Consider the following 18,161-nt stretch of genomic DNA (forward strand, 5'->3'; position numbering starts at 1 on the left):
GACACCCTGCGGGCAGCTAGCTTTTTGATGGGGGACCCCATGATCAGGTCAGAACCTCATGTTGATTTCTGGGTGCAGTCATTTTTGGTCAGTGAGAAAACAAGATAATTATGAAGACAGAGACCCTGTAAGAATGGGAGAGGTAGGGAAAATTATTGCCGGGATTTTACTTTCCTTGAGTCCGAAGGCAGCACAGAATGGGTTAACCTTGCCGTCAACTTTTCCCAGGACCACCCACCTAGAACATATTAATCAATTATTAATCAATTCACTCCCCTATAAGGTCCACTCTCCTATAATGCCTCCTTGTGTTTAAAAAATAGACTCCGACAAATAGTAGATGCCAAAAAAAAGAATTTATTAGGGAGGGTATACTTGTGCTGCCTTCGGACTCAAGGAAAGTAAAATCCCGGTAAGAATTTTCCCTTTCGTCCTACGGCAGCACAGAATGGGATTTTATAGATCTCAAAGGGGGGGGGGGGGGATTTTCAGAAAGAGCTGCCGACAATACTCCAGTGCCAAAGGCTGAGCTTCTAGCATTGATGTCCAGACGGTAGTGTTTCACGAAGGTGAGAGATGAAGACCAAGATGCTGCATTGCAAATTTCTTCTATCGGAACTTGTGCCATCTCTGCCCAGGAAGTAGCTGTGGCTCTGGTGGAGTGTGCTCTGACAGGAAATGGAGGAGGTACAGCCTCTAGTGAATAAGCTTCCAGGATTGTGGATTTTATCCATCTTGCGAGGGTATCTTTCAAAGGCGAGAGTCCTTTTCTTGGACCAGAGAAAAGGACAAATAGGTTCTCACTGCTTCTAAATTCCCTTGTTCTTTGGAGATAAATCTGTAACGCTCTTTTCACATCCAAGGTATGACAGAGATTCTGTTGTTCATTAAGCGGCTCAGGACAAAATACTGGAAGAAACGCTTCTCTATTTTTGTTTACTGAAGACGGGACTTTGGGCAGGAAGAATGGCATGGTGCGAAGCAATATTCCATTCGGCAGGAAACGTAAGTATGGAAACTTGGATGATAAAGCTTGAAGTTCCCCCAGCCTTTTTGCAGAAGTGATAGCTGTGAGAAAAAGTGCCTTATAAGAAAGCCACTTGAGGTCAGCATCTTCCAATGGTTCAAATAGAGAGAGAGTCAGTCTTTTCAGAACCAAGGAAAGATCCCAAACCGGAAAAGGATCTCTTTGTATAGGGTTAAGTCTTCTGACTGCCTTAAAAAATCTGAGAACTAACGGATGATGGAGGTATTTATTCTCAGTCATGGAATTAATAGCGGTCATATGCGATCTTAGGGTATTGGGCTTCAGCCCCTTCTGGAACCCATCTTGAAGAAACTGAAGGATGGAGGAAATATTAATATTTTCATGGCCAGTCTCCAACATCCAGGACATAAATCTTCTCCAAACTTTAGCATATTTTCTGTTAGTAGAATCTTTTCTTGAAGAAAGCAGAGTATTGACAACCGATTGTGAGAGGCCTTTTACTTCTAATCTAATTCTTTCAGCCTCCAAGCAGTAAGGTGTAGACGGTCTAGATTCTGGTGATACAGCCCGTTCTGAATCAGAAGATCCGGACGTAGAGGAAGTTTCCAGAAGTTCCCTTTGGACAGCTGGAGTAGGAGAGGGAACCACAACCTCCTTGGCCAAAAGGGAGTTACTATTATGGCTTGAGGTTTCTCCTCTACTATTTTCCTCAGGACCCTCGGGATAAGAGGAACTGGAGGGAAGATGTAGACCGACAGGTGTTTCCAATTCATAGAAAATGCGTCCACTACAGTGGGATTGTCGGAACTGTTTAGAGAACAGAACCTGTCCAGCTTCTTGTTTTTCGCTGACGCCATCAGATCCCAGGTCGGTGTCCCCGGTGTCTGATGAAAGATGATCTGGTTGAGCTCCCAATCGGCTTGATTGATTGTCTTCCTGCTCAGATGGTCCGCTCGAGTATTGAAGCAAGCTCTGATATGCGTCGCTTTTAATTCCAACAGATGTAATTCTGCCCACTTGAAGTCGAGAGCTTCTTGTTCCACCTTGTTTGTTCAAGTAAAACACAGTCGATAGGTTGTCTGACCGGATCAGCACAGGCTTCCCTAATACATAGGTTTTGAACCGGTAGAGGGCTAACAGGACTGCTTTCATCTCTTTGTAGTTCGAGGACTGCTTCCTCTCCCTGGGAGACCAAAGGCCCTGCACCCATTTGTCCTGGAGGTGAGCACCCCATCCTCGACCGGAAGCATTCGTGGTGATGATCACTGGGGTAAGAAACTGGAAACTCTTCCCTATAGTTAGATGTCTTGTGCATAACCACCATCTGAGGCTCTGGATAGTAGAGGGTCTCTGTCATGGTCTTACCTGCTTGCTGCTCTCCTTCGTTTGACATGTGCTGGCGGCCATCTTGGGTTCTGGGTTTCTTGTAGCCTTCCACCCTGCGGCTCCTCCTTCCCCTGGGAGGAGCTGGATGCCTAGCTCATATATATAGGAGGTCTGTGGCTTCAGTTCCTTGCTTGGTCCTCCTGTGTTCACATGCTTCTAGACTGCTGCTGCTTCTGGTTCCTGATCCTGGCTTCGTCTGACTACCCTGCTGGTTCCTGATCCTGGCTTCGTCTGACTACCCTGCTGGTTCCTGATCCTGGCTTCGTCTGACTACCCTGCTGGTTCCTGATCCTGGCTTTGTCTGACTACCCTTCTGGTTCCTGACCTCTGGCTTCGCAAAGACTCTGCTCGGTTTCACCATCCGTTTGGACTTTTGCTTTACAGCTTTATTTTCAATAAAGCCTTCTTATTTTCACTTATCTCTTGTTGTACGTCTGGTTCATGGTTCCGTGACATTAGGACCAAGCCATGAATTCTGACGGTACAGGGCCATCCTCGCTACCCACGCTGGTTGCCAGACTTGATCAGCAGGATCACCTGTTGGGTCGGTTCGCTGTGGCGTTGCAAACCCTGCTTGAACGCACGGCTCATTTCGCTCCCGTTGCCGATGGGTCGGTTGTCGCTCCTGGGCTCGCTCCTACTGCCGCTCCGGTTGTTGCGCCAGAGTCTACCCCGACACCTGTTGTTGCGCCTGCGGTGTTTCGGGGTATGACCGGTTCTGCCCCTCTTCCACAGCGCTTTGGGGGAGAGCCAACTCAGTGCCGAGGTTTCCTTAACCAGGTGGGCATTTATTTCGAGTTGCTGCCACATGCCTTTCCTACTGAGAGATCAAAGGTGGGCTTCTTGATCTCGCTGCTCTCGGACAAGGCCTTGGCCTGGGCCAGCCCTTTATGGGAGAACAACAATCCGGTGGTTGCCGAGTTTTCCGGTTTTGTTGCTTCTCTTCGGAAGGTATTCGATGTGCCGGCTCGTGCTGCCTCTGCTGCGAAGCTCCTTATGTCCATCAGACAGGGTTCACGATCCGTAGCTGAATACGCCATTGAGTTTCGTACCCTGGCAGCAGAGGTGGGCTGGAATAATGAGGCTCTGGTCGCTGCTTTCTCTCATGGTCTCTCGGATGCCTTGAAGGATGAGGTTGCAGCTAAGGACCTACCAGTTGAGCTTGAGTCTCTTATTTCTTTCCTGATTTTGATTGACACCAGACTCAGGGAGAGACCTTCCTTTAAGGAGAACCTGCGGAGGTCTTCTAACAGATTGGTGCCTACGTTTGCTGTCCCACCCGTGCCTCCCTCTCCTCCCACGCCTCCTGGGGATGACTTGTCTGGGGGTGAACCCATGCAGCTGGGGTTTGCTCGCCTGTCCGAGGGGGAGAGGGCACTCCGGAGACGCGAGGGCCGATGCATGTACTGTGGTCTCGGTGGGCATTTTCGGTTGGCATGTCCGAACCGTCCGGGAAACGCTCGTACCCTGAGATCCTGTCGGGGGCAGATCTTGGGTGGAGTCTCCTCGTCCCCGGTTTCCCGTGTTGACAAACCACTGATCACTGTTGTCCTCTCCTGGGTCGGGGGCTCGGTGACGACCCAGGCGTTGGTGGACTCTGGTGCTGGTGGTTTGTTCATTGATAGTGTGTTCGCTGCCGCCAATTCCATTCCTCTGCAGGCTCGAGGTTCCCCACTGGCTCTTGAGGCGATAGACGGCAGACCCCTTCTGCCGCCACACGTGACTCATGAGACCCTTCCAGTGGGGATAGCCATTGGTGCCGTTCACAGAGAGTCGGTCTGCCTCCAGGTTATTTCGTCTCCACACTACTCGGTGGTCTTGGGGTACCCCTGGCTCCAGAAGCATAATCCGACTTTCGATTGGAGATCGGTCGAGATCCTCTCGTGGTCACCGCAGTGTGGGGCTAGTTGCATCCATGGGTCTGTCAAGTTGCTGTGTACTTCCTCGGACTCTCTGTTGCCTCCTGAATACGAGGAGTACCGGGATGTATTCGATAAGGTGCGCGCGGTTGCCCTACCTCCGCACCGCCCATACGATTGTGCCATAGAGTTACAATCTGGTGCCGTTCCTCCTCGTGGCAAAGTCTATCCACTGTCGGTAGCGGAGAATGAGGCCATGGAGGAGTACGTGAGGGAGGCGCTTTCACGCGGACACATTCGCAAGTCTTCGTCCCCGGCAGGGGCTGGATTTTTCTTTGTGAAAAAGAAGGGCGGTGAGTTGAGGCCTTGCATCGATTACAGGGGTCTCAATCGCATCACGATCAAGAACGCTTACCCGATACCCTTGATTTCCGAGCTGTTCGATCTCCTTAAAGGGGCCACGGTCTTTACCAAACTCGACCTGAGGGCGGCATATAACCTGGTAAGGATCAAGGCGGGCGATGAGTGGAAGACCGCGTTTAACACCAGGACCGGTCATTACGAATCCTTGGTTATGCCCTTTGGGTTGTGCAATGCGCCCGCAGTCTTTCAGGAATTCATCAACGATGTTTTCCGTGACCTGTTGCAGCAGTGTGTGGTAGTCTATTTGGATGACATCTTGGTATATTCTGAATCCATGGAGGCCCACATTCTGGATGTCAGACGAGTGTTGCAACGGTTACGAGAGAACAAGCTGTTCGGTAAGCTTGAGAAATGCGAATTTCACCGATCCCAGGTAACCTTCTTAGGTTACATCATTTCCGCTGAGGGGTTCTCCATGGATCCTGAGAAGGTTTCGGCTGTCTTACAGTGGCCCCAGCCCAGTGGTCTTCGTTCCCTGCAGCGCTTTTTGGGCTTCGCCAATTATTATCGGAAGTTCATCAGGGACTTTTCCATGCTGGCCAAGCCTCTCACGGATCTGACCAGGAAGGGCAGTAATTCCCAGGTCTGGCCGCTCGAGGCCATCCGAGCTTTTGAGGCCCTAAAGTCTGCCTTTGTGTCGGCTCCGATTCTGTCGCATCCCAACCCTGGGTTGCCCTTTGTCCTCGAGGTGGACGCATCTGAGACGGGAGTAGGCGCCCTTCTGTCTCAGCGTAGAACACCAGAGGGTCCTCTGCTTCCTTGTGGGTTTTACTCCCGGAAACTGTCTTCCGCGGAGTGCAACTATCAGATTGGTGACAGGGAGTTATTGGCCATCGTGCAGGCCCTTAAAGAATGGAGGCACTTGCTCGAGGGTTCGGTGGTTCCGGTTCTCATCCTGACGGACCACAAGAATCTGACCTACCTTTCTGAGGCCAAGAGATTGACACCACGTCAGGCCAGATGGGCTCTGTTCTTGTCACGTTTTAATTACGTGGTCTCCTACCTACCCGGTTCCAAGAACATCAGGGCGGATGCCTTATCACGGCAGTACTCCGAGCTGTCCAGGGAGGAGTCGATTCCGACTTCGGTCATACCTCCGAATCAGATCCTGGCCGCCATTCGCACCAGCCTGACCTCTCCCCTGGGTGAGCAGATTTTGGCGGCTCAATCTGGTGCTCCCTCTGGGAGACCCAACGGCAGATGTTTTGTGCCTGAGGAGTTGCGCACTCGGTTGTTGCGAACCTACCATAACTCCAAGACCGCGGGGCATCCTGGAAAGAATCAGCTGTCCTGGGCTGTTTCACGTCTGTTCTGGTGGCCTTCCCTACGTTCCGACATCGCCGCATATGTAGCGGCATGCTCCGTTTGTGCCCAGAGTAAGTACCCTCGGCACCTTCCGTTGGGCCTTCTGCAACCCATAGCCACCGGGGAGCGCCCATGGTCACACCTGGGGATGGATTTCATTGTGGACCTCCCTGCATCCCGAGGCCATACGGTCATTCTCATGATTGTGGATCGGTTTTCCAAAATGTGCCACTGTGTTCCTCTCAAGAAGTTACCCTCTGCACAAGAGTTGGCCACGATTTTTGCCAGGGAGGTCTTCCGGTTGCACGGTTTGCCTAAGGAGATTGTGTCGGATCGGGGGAGTCAGTTTGTGTCCAGGTTCTGGCGCGCCTTTTGCTCCCAGTTGGGGATTCATCTCTCCTTCTCCTCGGCCTACCACCCTCAGTCCAATGGGGCCGCAGAACGATCTAATCAGGCCTTGGAGCAATTCCTTCGTTGCTATGTCTCCGATCACCAAGACAATTGGGTTGACCTCCTGCCTTGGGCTGAGTTTGCCAGGAACACGGCGGTGAACTCTTCCTCTGGGACGTCTCCCTTCATGGCCAATTATGGGTTCCAACCTGCCGTGTTACCGGAGGTATTCTCTCCCCAGGATATTCCGGCTGTGGAGGATCACCTTTCCGTCCTACGTGCTTCTTGGGTACAGATCCAGAAGTCCCTTGAGGTCTCTGCGCAGCGCCAGAGACTCCAGGCTGATCGCAGACGAGCGCCTGCTCCTTCCTACCAGGTCGGAGACCGTGTATGGTTGTCCACCCGCAACCTCAACCTTCGAGTGCCCACTCCCAAGCTGGCGCCTCGCTTTGTTGGTCCCTTCCGAGTGCTTCGCAGAGTAAACCCGGTAGCCTATGCCCTTGCGCTTCCTCCTGGCATGCGGATCTCCAACGTGTTTCATGTCTCCCTGTTGAAGCCACTGGTGTGTAATCGTTTCACTTCCTCGGTTCCTCGGCCTCGTCCGGTCCAAGTGGGCAATCGTGAGGAATATGAGGTGAGCAATATCCTGGACTCACGCCTGGTCCGCGGTCGGTTGCAGTTTTTCGTCCATTGGCGTGGTTATGGTCCAGAGGAGCGTTCCTGGGTTCCCTCCGCAGATGTCCATGCTCCTGCCTTGCTCCGAGCCTTCCACGCACGCTTCCCTCAGAAACCGTTTTGTGCTCCGCGGAGGAGGGGCCCTTGAGGGGGAGGTACTGTCATGGTCTTACCTGCTTGCTGCTCTCCTTCGTTTGACATGTGCTGGCGGCCATCTTGGGTTCTGGGTTTCTTGTAGCCTTCCACCCTGCGGCTCCTCCTTCCCCTGGGAGGAGCTGGATGCCTAGCTCATATATATAGGAGGTCTGTGGCTTCAGTTCCTTGCTTGGTCCTCCTGTGTTCACATGCTTCTAGACTGCTGCTGCTTCTGGTTCCTGATCCTGGCTTCGTCTGACTACCCTGCTGGTTCCTGATCCTGGCTTCGTCTGACTACCCTGCTGGTTCCTGATCCTGGCTTCGTCTGACTACCCTGCTGGTTCCTGATCCTGGCTTTGTCTGACTACCCTGCTGGTTCCTGACCTCTGGCTTCGCAAAGACTCTGCTCGGTTTCACCATCCGTTTGGACTTTTGCTTTACAGCTTTATTTTCAATAAAGCCTTCTTATTTTCACTTATCTCTTGTTGTACGTCTGGTTCATGGTTCCGTGACAGTCTCATCCTCATTCTTGCATCTAACTTGAATTTGCTGTGACGCCAGGCTTGAAGCATATCTTGTTGCAGATTTCTGCTGTGAATATTTGCCCAGGGAACAGCATCCGAGACCGATGGGAGATGTCCGAGCGTCTTCATCACTCTGCGGATCGACGGGAAATGAAGAGACATTAATATTTTTATTTCTTTCTTTAGTGCCTTTATTTTCCCAGGAGCGAGATAGAGCTTCATGGCCGTTGTGTCTATTGTGAGGCCCAAGAAGGTCTTGGAGGTAGCAGGGATGACATCTGACTTCTCCCAGTTTACCAGGAATCCCACTGCTTGCAGCAGTTCTACAGTTTTCCTTAAATGTAGCTGTAGTAGGGCTTCTGAATCGGCTACAATTAGCCAGTCGTCCAGGTAGGGGAAGATCTGGATCCCTTGGAGGCGAAGTGTTACTGCAATCACGACCGCTTTCTTTGTAAAGACTCTTGGGGCTGAACATAGTCCAAACAGAAGAGCTTTGAACTGATAGTGAAGTATCTCCCCATCTCTCTTGGCAAATCTTACGAATTTCCTCGATTCCTGACTTATTGGGACATGAAGGTATGCGTCTTTTAGGTCCAAAGACGCCATAAACACATTCTTCCTGAGAACGGCCGAGATGGATCTTAGAAACATAGAAACATAGAATGTGTCGGCAGATAAGAACCATTTGGCCCATGTAGTCTGCCCAATATACTGAGTACTATGGATAGCCCCCGGCCCTATCTTATATGAAGGATGGCCTTATGCCTATCCCATGCATGCTTAAACCCCTTCACTGTATTTGCAGCTACCACTTCTGCAGGAAGGCTATTCCATGCATCCACTACTCTCTCAGTAAAGTAATACTTCCTTATATTACTTTTAAACCTTTGCCCCTCTAATTTAAAACTGTGTCCTCTTGTGGTAGTTTTTCTTCTTTTAAATATGCTCTCTTCCTCTCCATTTTGAAGTGAATTTTCTTCATATAATGGTTCAGGTAGCGGAGGTCTATAATCAACCGACTTTTGCCATCTCTTTTTGGAATACAGAAAATCCTGGAATATACGCCCAAATTTTTTTGATAATTCGGAACCCTCTCCAGAGCTCCTTTTTTCTAGAAACTCGTTTAATAGTAGAAATATTTGTGGATCTTCCCCTTTGCTGAGAACGAATCTGTCTCTTGGCAAGTAATCGAGTTCTAGTCGATAACCTCTTCGTATGATCTCTAGGACCCAGATGTCTGAAGTGATGCGGCACCAATTTTCATAGGAGAGCGTTAAACGACCTCCTACCTTCTGCCTTCTGGCGTCAGAACTCTGATTTTGGAGGTCTGTTATCCTCCCCTTTTTTTTTAGATTTCTCTGAGGAGGCCCAGGTTTTGCGATCAGATCTTCCTCGTCCAGAACGTCCTCTGAAGCTTGATCTTCTTGAGTCTTGTCCTCTATAGGGACGAAAAAATCTGGTTTTGTCCCTACGCCTGGGTTGCGGAAAGTTCAGTGCTTTATCTTCCGTGTTAGCCTCCAGCAGTTTATCTAAGTGCGATCCAAATAACTTCCCAGGCTCAAAAGGAAGGGCACACAGATTATTTTTTGAAGAAGAGTCGCCAGACCAAATCTTCAGCCAGAGAGATCTACGGATCGAGTTAGCCAATGCCATGTTCTTGGCACACAGTCTTATGGTATCAACCAGGAAATCACAGAGAAATTCTGCTGCCAATTTGAGGGTAGGCAACTGCTTGAGAAGTTCTTCTCTTGATACCCCATCCTCAATGTCCCTGCCCAGATGGCTGAGCCACACTCTAAGCGCTCGAGCTACAGGAACAGTCGCCATAGCAGCCTTATTGAGAGAGCCGAGGTAAGTATGCTGTCTTTTGAGGAGACCATCAGCCTTCTTCTCCATAGGATCCTTCAGAAGCGATGAATCGTCAGAGGGAAAGAACGATCTTTTGGCCAATCTAGCTACAGCCGGATCGACTTTAGCAGTGGTTCCCCAGGATGATGATTCCGCAGGATCCGTTTTATATACACTCCTGAACCTGGAACCCAAATTTATTCTTCCAACCGGATGTTCCCATTCCTTAGTCATTACGGCATCCAGAACTGGGTGTCCGGGAAACACTGACGCCTTCTTTTTAGGAAAATAAAAAAGATCCTCTTCATTATGTTTGCTGGATTTTTCCTTATTGGCCTCCATAATATTCTTGACTTCTTTAATCAGATGATTCGTGTCCCCTTTATCAAATAAAAAATTGTCCTCAATGATAGGAGAATCCGAAAATGAGGAGATCTCTCCTTCAGAGCATGACGATTTCTCAGAAGTGGATGGGGAACGAGGTCTCCTTTTAGTACCCTTCTTTTTAGACTTGGATTTTCTGAGGAAGGATTTAAAGAGGGATACCATCTTACTCGTCTCGTCGTCCGATGAAACATCAGGGTGAGAACATTGCTCACAAATATTAGTAGAGTGACTATCCGATAGGGGTTGAAGGCAGGAGATACAGAGGGGAGAGCTAGACCTCCGTTTTTTTCCTTAGCGGGGAAGGTTCCTGAGTATCCCGATGGCACCTTATGCAGAGATCCTGAAGGAAATCATCTGGGAGTGGCTGTTCACATGACTGGCACATCCTGTGCCTGCTCTTGCGGTAACTCTTTTCTCCTCTGCTGGATACACTGGACATTTTGAAAACGCTAGAGCTCGGCTGCCAGGCACAACAGGCACCGGAGCTCAGCAAACACCTCTCTTTAAATTTGAATTTGGCGCCAGATCGGGAGTGAGACGTCAGACGCACTGCGCCTGCGTTCCACTGTGCGTTCCAGCATGCCGGAAGTACAGGCATCGCGGCTTCCTGAGTAAGTAACTTGCGGCTCCATATAGAACTCGCCTCCTGACAACTTCAGCCCCCGATCGGTAGATGTGGCATTAGCGGGTCAGACATGGAGCCAGGGACAATACATGGCTATCCCCATTCTGAGGCCTATGAAACCTTAACACAACAAGGTATGACGGCCGCGCGACATAGGTGGGCTTCATCCTCAGATGAGGACAAAAAAAAACACAAGGAGGCATTATGGGAGAGTGGACCTTATAGGGGAGTGAATTGATTAATTATTGATTAATATGTTCTAGGTGGGCGGTCCTGGGAAAAGATGACAGCAAGGTTAACCCATTCTGTGCTGCCGTAGGACAAAAGGGGAAAGGGGGGCTCCGAACATAGAAACACTTTCCCTAATAATACTTGGAACATCACTCCGGGAACAGCTGCCAAATGAAGAGCTTCAGCTGTCCTGGGATGAAGCTGACAAGCACAAACTTACACAAAACGCAGCGCCCAGCTATTTTACACATTATCACCATTTGCCGAGGCAGGGGGCTCATATTTGAACTATGTGGCACAAGCACGATAAATACTGTTGTCCCCTGGTGTAATAGACATGTCAGCTTTATTTCTGACCAGCTGTAAATGCACAAGTGTGAAGATCCGGTTACCACCTGTACGAACTCCATGTCCATGATTCAGCGCGTATACTCTGATCTGCAAAAGTCTTCACACCGCACTTATACGGTCATAAGGGACTATCAGATACACTTTATTAAAGTGAGCACGAAATGTAATTCAGCCTCGGGGACCCTGGCGACTGCCTATGTAGTCAGGTCTTTGAGGATTAATAAATAACTAAAATAATGCTCATCTGTTTTTTTAGAGTGCGATTAGACCGGCGTAGTGGATTATCCTGTCGCTATTTTGCATAGTTTTTATAAAGAGTCGCCCAGCAGGTGATGAATAAGGCGATGCGTCTTTGTGTTCGTCAGGGCGCAGGCGGATCGTGTGCAATTAGACCACTCGTTGGACGGCTCACAAACTAGGTGCAAGATTGCAGCTAGAAAGTCGCATATTAGGTAAAAAAGTCTCATTTTAGATAATAAAAAGTCACAGCCAAATACACGTTTTATATTTCTGAAAAGGCGCGCACGTCTACCAGAAGATTTAAATGCATTTTTTTATAAAATTAACGCACGGCTCAACACAAAGCTAACAAAAAAAAACTAAGCCACCCCTGGAGTGGAGTAAAAATGAGAAAGTTTTTGCACCTAATTCATGCGTTAAAAAGGTGCACCTACATAAAGAGGCCAAAAAAAGGCATAAAAATAAACGCCGCCAGCATCAGTCTTAGGCCCCCTGCACACAAACGTGTGCTTCCCATTGCTGTATTGCAGACCGCATTTGCGGATCCGCAATACACGGGTGCCATTCCGTGGGTATTCCGCATCACGGATGCAGACCCATTCACTTGAATGGGTCCGCAAATCCGGAGGTGCGAAACGGAACCCTACGAAAGCACTACGGAGTGCTTCCGTGGGGGGTTTCGTCCTGTATTTCCGTTCCACAAAAAGATAGAACATGTCCTAACTTTTTGTGGAACGTCCGGATCGTGGACCCATTAAAGTGAATGGGTCCGCAATCCGCTGCGGCTGCCCCACGGACTGTGTTCGTGTATTGCGGCCCGCATTTTGCGGGCCACAGCACGACCACGGGGTGCACACGTTCGTGTGCAGGGGGCCTTAGGCTACATGCACACGACCGTATGTGTTTTGCAGTCCGCAAAAAAAACTGATGACGTTCCGTATGGCATCAGTTTTTTTTGCGGATCCGTTTTTTTTCGCGGATCCATTGTAATAATGCCTATTCTAGTCTGCAAACTAGAAAAAAATAGGACATGCACAATTTTTTTGCGGGGCAACGGAACGGACATACTAATGCAGACAGCACACGGTGAAATGAATGGGTCCGCATCCTATCCGCAAAAAAAACGGAACGGAAACAAACAACGTTCGTGTGCATGTAGCCTTAAAGGGGTTCTGCAGTTTGACCCCCACCGATCAGCTGTTTGAGAAGGCAGCGGCGCTCCAGCAGCGCCGCGGCCTTCTCACTGTTTACCGCAAGCCCAGTGACGTCACGACTAGTATCAACTTGCCTGGGCGGGGCTAAGCTCTGTTAACTTGAACAGAGCTTAGCCGCGCCCAGGCAAGTTGATACTATTCGTGACAGTGAGAAGGCCGCGGCTCTGCTGGAGCGCCGCTACCTTCTCAAACAGCTGATGGGCGGGGGTCCCGGGTGTCGGACCCCCGCCGATCAGATGCTGATGATCTATCCAGAGGATAGATCATCAGTTTAAGCAAACTGCAGAACCCCTTTAAATTGGAAATTGTCAAAAGGGCACATGCTTCCAAAACAGGCGCCTAAAAAAAAAAAAAAAGGAAAAATTTTACTAAAAAAGGCGCTAATAAATGACCCCATATCTCATAATATTTTTGGCAGATCTCGCGAAGTCTGTGCCCTAGAAACTGAAATTTACACCAGCTAGGAACGAGCGTAATTTGTTTTTTCCTTGCGTAATTAATGTTAAAGGGGTTTGTCCGTTTTTTAGGTTATTGATAACCTATCCTCAAGATGGGTCATCAGTATCAGACCAGTGGGAGTCCTACTCCTGGCACCCCCGCCGATCAGCTGTTTGAAGAGGCAACGGCGTTCTTGCAAGTGCCGCAATGTTTATCTGCATGCCGTCTGCGTTGAAGCGGCGGTGCAGTGTAATTACAACCGCCACTCATTGGGACGAGCAGTTGTAATTACACTGTACTAACACTACAATGCAGATGGCATGCAGATAAACATTGGAAGAGTATGCAGCGCTCGCACGAGCATGGCGGCCCCTTCTAACAGTTGATCCGCAAAACCATATGGTTGTGTGCTAGAGGCCTAAGGCCTTGTTCACATTTACATTTGACGTACGTAAAAAAATTATTTATGCGTTGTAAAGGGGGAATATTAATCACCAATATTTATGCAAATATCAATAATTAATATTCATAAATAGGAGGAGCCGTCTATCGATGACCCCGCCTATTTATACCTTTATATAACAATACAATACTTTCACTTTGCTTTACGCTGATCACTAAGCTAGCTGCATGCGCCTTACTAAACTAACTATCGCTAATAACCACACATTACACAGATGGTTACAAATAAGACATAGTATTTATTAATACCAACAATACACTACGCACGCAATACACTAACAATACAGTACTATAAATACAGCACTAAACTACACTACACGGTTCCCAAATTCCACCCACAAACTAACTATACAATACACACACACACATGTAGCCCACCCCACCTGACTAATTCTATCCCTAAGAGAATGACAAAGGTTTAATGGTGGCACTGCAGGGGTGAATGCAGGCCACAGACATTGGGTAGGGATCCAGCAATGCAAGGGTTAATACCTTGCAAGTGTCTCTGGTAGGATTAGGATAAGGGGAACTGAAGGGTAGGGATCCAGCAATGCAAGGGTTAATACCTTGCAAGTGAATGCTGGGGTACAGGGGAATGGTGGGGGTGGATAACAGGGAGAGGGATAGTGGTGAGGATGCGTTGGTGGGACAGGGTAGGTAAGGGTTAATCAGGGGGAAATCGTTGGTGGGATAGTGGTAGGGGATCAGGGAAATCGTTGGTGGGATAGTGGTAGGGGATCAGGGAAATCGTTGGTGGGATAGTGGTAGGGGATCAGGGGTATAAGGGTTAATGAGGGGGGAAATCGTTGGTGGGGTAGCGGTAATAAGGGGGGATACTCAGAGTTGCTCGTTCGTCTAGGGGGATCCTCTTCAGGGGGGCGACTCGGCTCCCGTTCTTCTTTGAGCGTCGGCTACGCTCTCCTTCAGGGGGGGGGGGGGCCGGTAGGGCCCTCTCTCCAGTGCAGGGCTGCTGGACTTTATATCCCGCAGCCCGCACTCCCGGACCGCGGCGCATGCAAAGACACGTGGGCCGGCGCGGTGATATGACGTCACCGCGCCAGCCCGCGCGTCCCTGCACGCGCACAGCAGGGCCGCGCCGCTTGCAGACAGGCGGGAGAAGCCTTTGATCTCCCGCCTGCAGCACCTCGCATTCCGGACAGCGCGATAGTAATAGCGCTGCCGGAATGTGCATAATAGAAGAAGGGGAGGTTTCTCCCTCCCTTCTATCATGCATAATTATCTCCAGCAGCGCTGGAGATAATTTAGAACAAAGGACTCAGATTCTGTTGAATCTGAGTTCTTTGTATCCTTAAGGATGACCGGACCCTTGTTGCTTGGGGCACATTCACACCGATGCACCTGGTTTCAGGTGTCTATGGAGGGGGATATATGTATAATATACATGTGTATGGATGCTTGGGGCACATCCATGCACATGTATACACTGATACTGGGGTATATAGGGGACATATACACTCACCTAAAGAATTATTAGGAACACCATACTAATACGGTGTTGGACCCCCTTTTGCCTTCAGAACTGCCTGAATTCTACGTGGCATTGATTCAACAAGGTGCTGATAGCATTCTTTAGAAATGTTGGCCCATATTGATAGGATAGCATCTTGCAGTTGATGGAGATTTGAGGGATGCACATCCAGGGCACGAAGCTCCCGTTCCACCACATCCCAAAGATGCTCTATTGGGTTGAGATCTGGTGACTGTGGGGGCCATTTTAGTACAGTGAACTCATTGTCATGTTCAAGAAACCAATTTGAAATGATTCGAGCTTTGTGACATGGTGCATTATCCTGCTGGAAGTAGCCATCAGAGGATGGATACATGTTCTCATTCTGTTTACGCCAAATTCGGACTCTACCATTTGAATGTCTCAACAGAAATCGAGACTCATCAGACCAGGCAACATTTTTCCAGTCTTCAACAGTCCAATTTTGGTGAGCTCGTGCAAATTGTAGCCTCTTTTTCCTATTTGTAGTGGAGATGAGTGGTACCCGGTGGGGTCTTCTGCTGTTGTAGCCCATCCGCCTCAAGGTTGTGCGTGTTGTGGCTTCACAAATGCTTTGCTGCATACCTTGGTTGTAACGAGTGGTTATTTCAGTCAACGTTGCTCTTCTATCAGCTTGAATCAGTCGGCCCATTCTCCTCTGACCTCCAGCATCCACAAGGCATTTTCGCCCACAGGACTGCCGCATACTGGATGTTTTTCCCTTTTCACACCATTCTTTGTAAACCCTAGAAATGGTTGTGCGTGAAAATCCCAGTAACTGAGCAGATTGTGAAATACTCAGACCGGCCCGTCTGGCACCAACAACCATGCCACGCTCAAAATTGCTTAAATCACCTTTCTTTCCCATTCGGACATTCAGTTTGGAGTTCAGGAGATTGTCTTGACCAGGACCACCCCCCTAAATGCATTGAAGCAACTGCCATGTGATTGGTTGACTAGATAATTGCATTAATGAGAAATAGAACATTAGTATGGTGTTCCTAATAATTCTTTAGGTGAGTGTATATATGCATGCGTCTCAACCCTTCCTCAACATGCGTGAAAGTACCTTGTGTCGTTCGTATTCCATGGACACTGCTCAGCTGAAAAATAATTTCTAGAGCTAATTACTCCTAAGGACTCATGCTCACGACAGTGTGCCGGCCTGGCCCGTCTTGCGGCCCGCAAAATATGGGACCCAGCAGTTCACTTGAATGGGTCCGCAATCTGGAAGGTCGGTGCGGAACGGAGGCACTGAACCAAACGGAAGGACTACGGAGTGTTTCCATGGGGTTTCTGTCCATGCCTCCGCACCGCAAAAAAGTAGTGCATGAACTACTTTTTTGCGGTGCGGATCGCGGACCCTATTTAAGTGAATGGGTCCGCGATCCGCATGTGGCGGCCCCACAGTCGGTGCCCGTGCATTGCAGACCGTAATTTGTGGTCTGCAGCACACGATAGTGGGCATAAGCCCTATTATTGAAAAATGTACCAAACACAGATGCCATCCGTACAGGAGTTTGAGAAAAAGAGAGATAGGCGGCACTGCCAGACATCACGTATGTGGTGATTACCCGGTCCCCAGCACCTGTCACTTAAACACTGTCGGTGGTGCACAACCTCAATAGTATAAGTATACAAATGCGGAAGATGATAGAACAGGCGGCACTCACCAGCGTTGATAGACGGTTCTTTATTCTTATAAAAGTTAAAAGAAAGGCACTTCGGGCTGGAGTGTATGGTGCAGTAAGACACCACTGAAGTCAGCAGCAACAGCCGTTTCGCGCTAACTTGCGCATCATCAGGCCACTGCGTCTAGTCGTCATAGCAACCACGACGCTTAGACTTCTTTGCTACCGCCTATACGGTCGAGCCCAGCTGAATACCATTAACACATTCACAGCGGTAAGACTGGAGATTTAAATGAACACACTCAGGTCATTCCTGTCATTAAGTCCTAAGGGACCCACGGCGTCGGCTCTTATAATCCACGCGGATTCTCTCTGCAGGAGTGCCCGGTGTCTAATTGGCACCTGCTCTATCCCCGCAAAAGAGAGGCACTGTGGATTGCCTCCATGTTCATTACATACATGCTCAATGAGCCTGGTGCAACCTTTTCCTGTTTTTAGAGAATTTAGGTGTTCCCTAAATCTCTCAAATAGGGATGAATAGTTTTGCCTATATAGAAGGCTTCGCATTGGCAAGTGACCAAGTAGACCACATAATTACTCCTGAAAGTAATAAATTGAGTGACGGGGTGCGAAACCCCCCCAAAAGACAGATACTTTTTTTTGACTGTTGTAATTGCAGAAGGAGCAATTCCCACACTTGAAATTGCCCTTGGGTCTCCTTGATGACAGCCAATTACTGGTTGCCTTATTCTTGAACCTACGCCTTACAACAATCTGGTCTTTTATTGTGTGACATTTTTTGAAGGCTATGAGTGGCCTATTATTTGCCACTATCTCCAGACCCTCCTCATTTTTCAAAATGTCCCAATTGTTGCAGATGGCCCGTTTTATGAGATTTGCTGCGGGGCTATATTTGAAAGTAAAGACGAATCTCTCCATCTCTTTATGGGTGTGTTTCTTTTTGTTACCTAATAGCTCTTGTTGGGTATGGGAGCCTGCTTTTTTTCTGGCTATCTCTACATCTCTTTCCTTGTATCCCCTGTCTAGTAATCTACCTCTTAGTTCTTCTGACTGTCTGCTATATACCTCCTCAGTGTTTATTCTTTTCAGCCGCATGAACTGACCATAGGATATAGATTTTTTAACGTTAGTCGGGTGAAAACTCCTGTGATGCAAGAGGGAATTCGTGGCAGTAGGCTTGCGATAGCCGCTGGTGTGGATGCCGTCCTCTCCGGCCTCTATGAGCACATCCAAGAATTCAGGTGAATGGCCCCCAAAATTTAGGGTAAACCTCATATTCATATTGTTGCTATTATTTAGATAGGACACGAATTCCCTGCATTGCATCTCAGTGCCTGACCATATCATGAATACGTCATCGATGTATCTTAAAAATGACTGTATAAATTGCAGATATGGATTCGCCGTGGTGAAGACATATCTGTCCTCAAACACGGCTAAAAATAGATTAGCATAGGTACATGATACGGGCGTACCCATGGCAGTTCCTACCCTCTGTCTGTACCATTGGTCATCAAACAT

This window comes from Bufo bufo, chromosome 7 (genome assembly GCF_905171765.1).
Source record: "Bufo bufo chromosome 7, aBufBuf1.1, whole genome shotgun sequence".
Taxonomy (NCBI): Eukaryota; Metazoa; Chordata; class Amphibia; order Anura; family Bufonidae; genus Bufo; species Bufo bufo.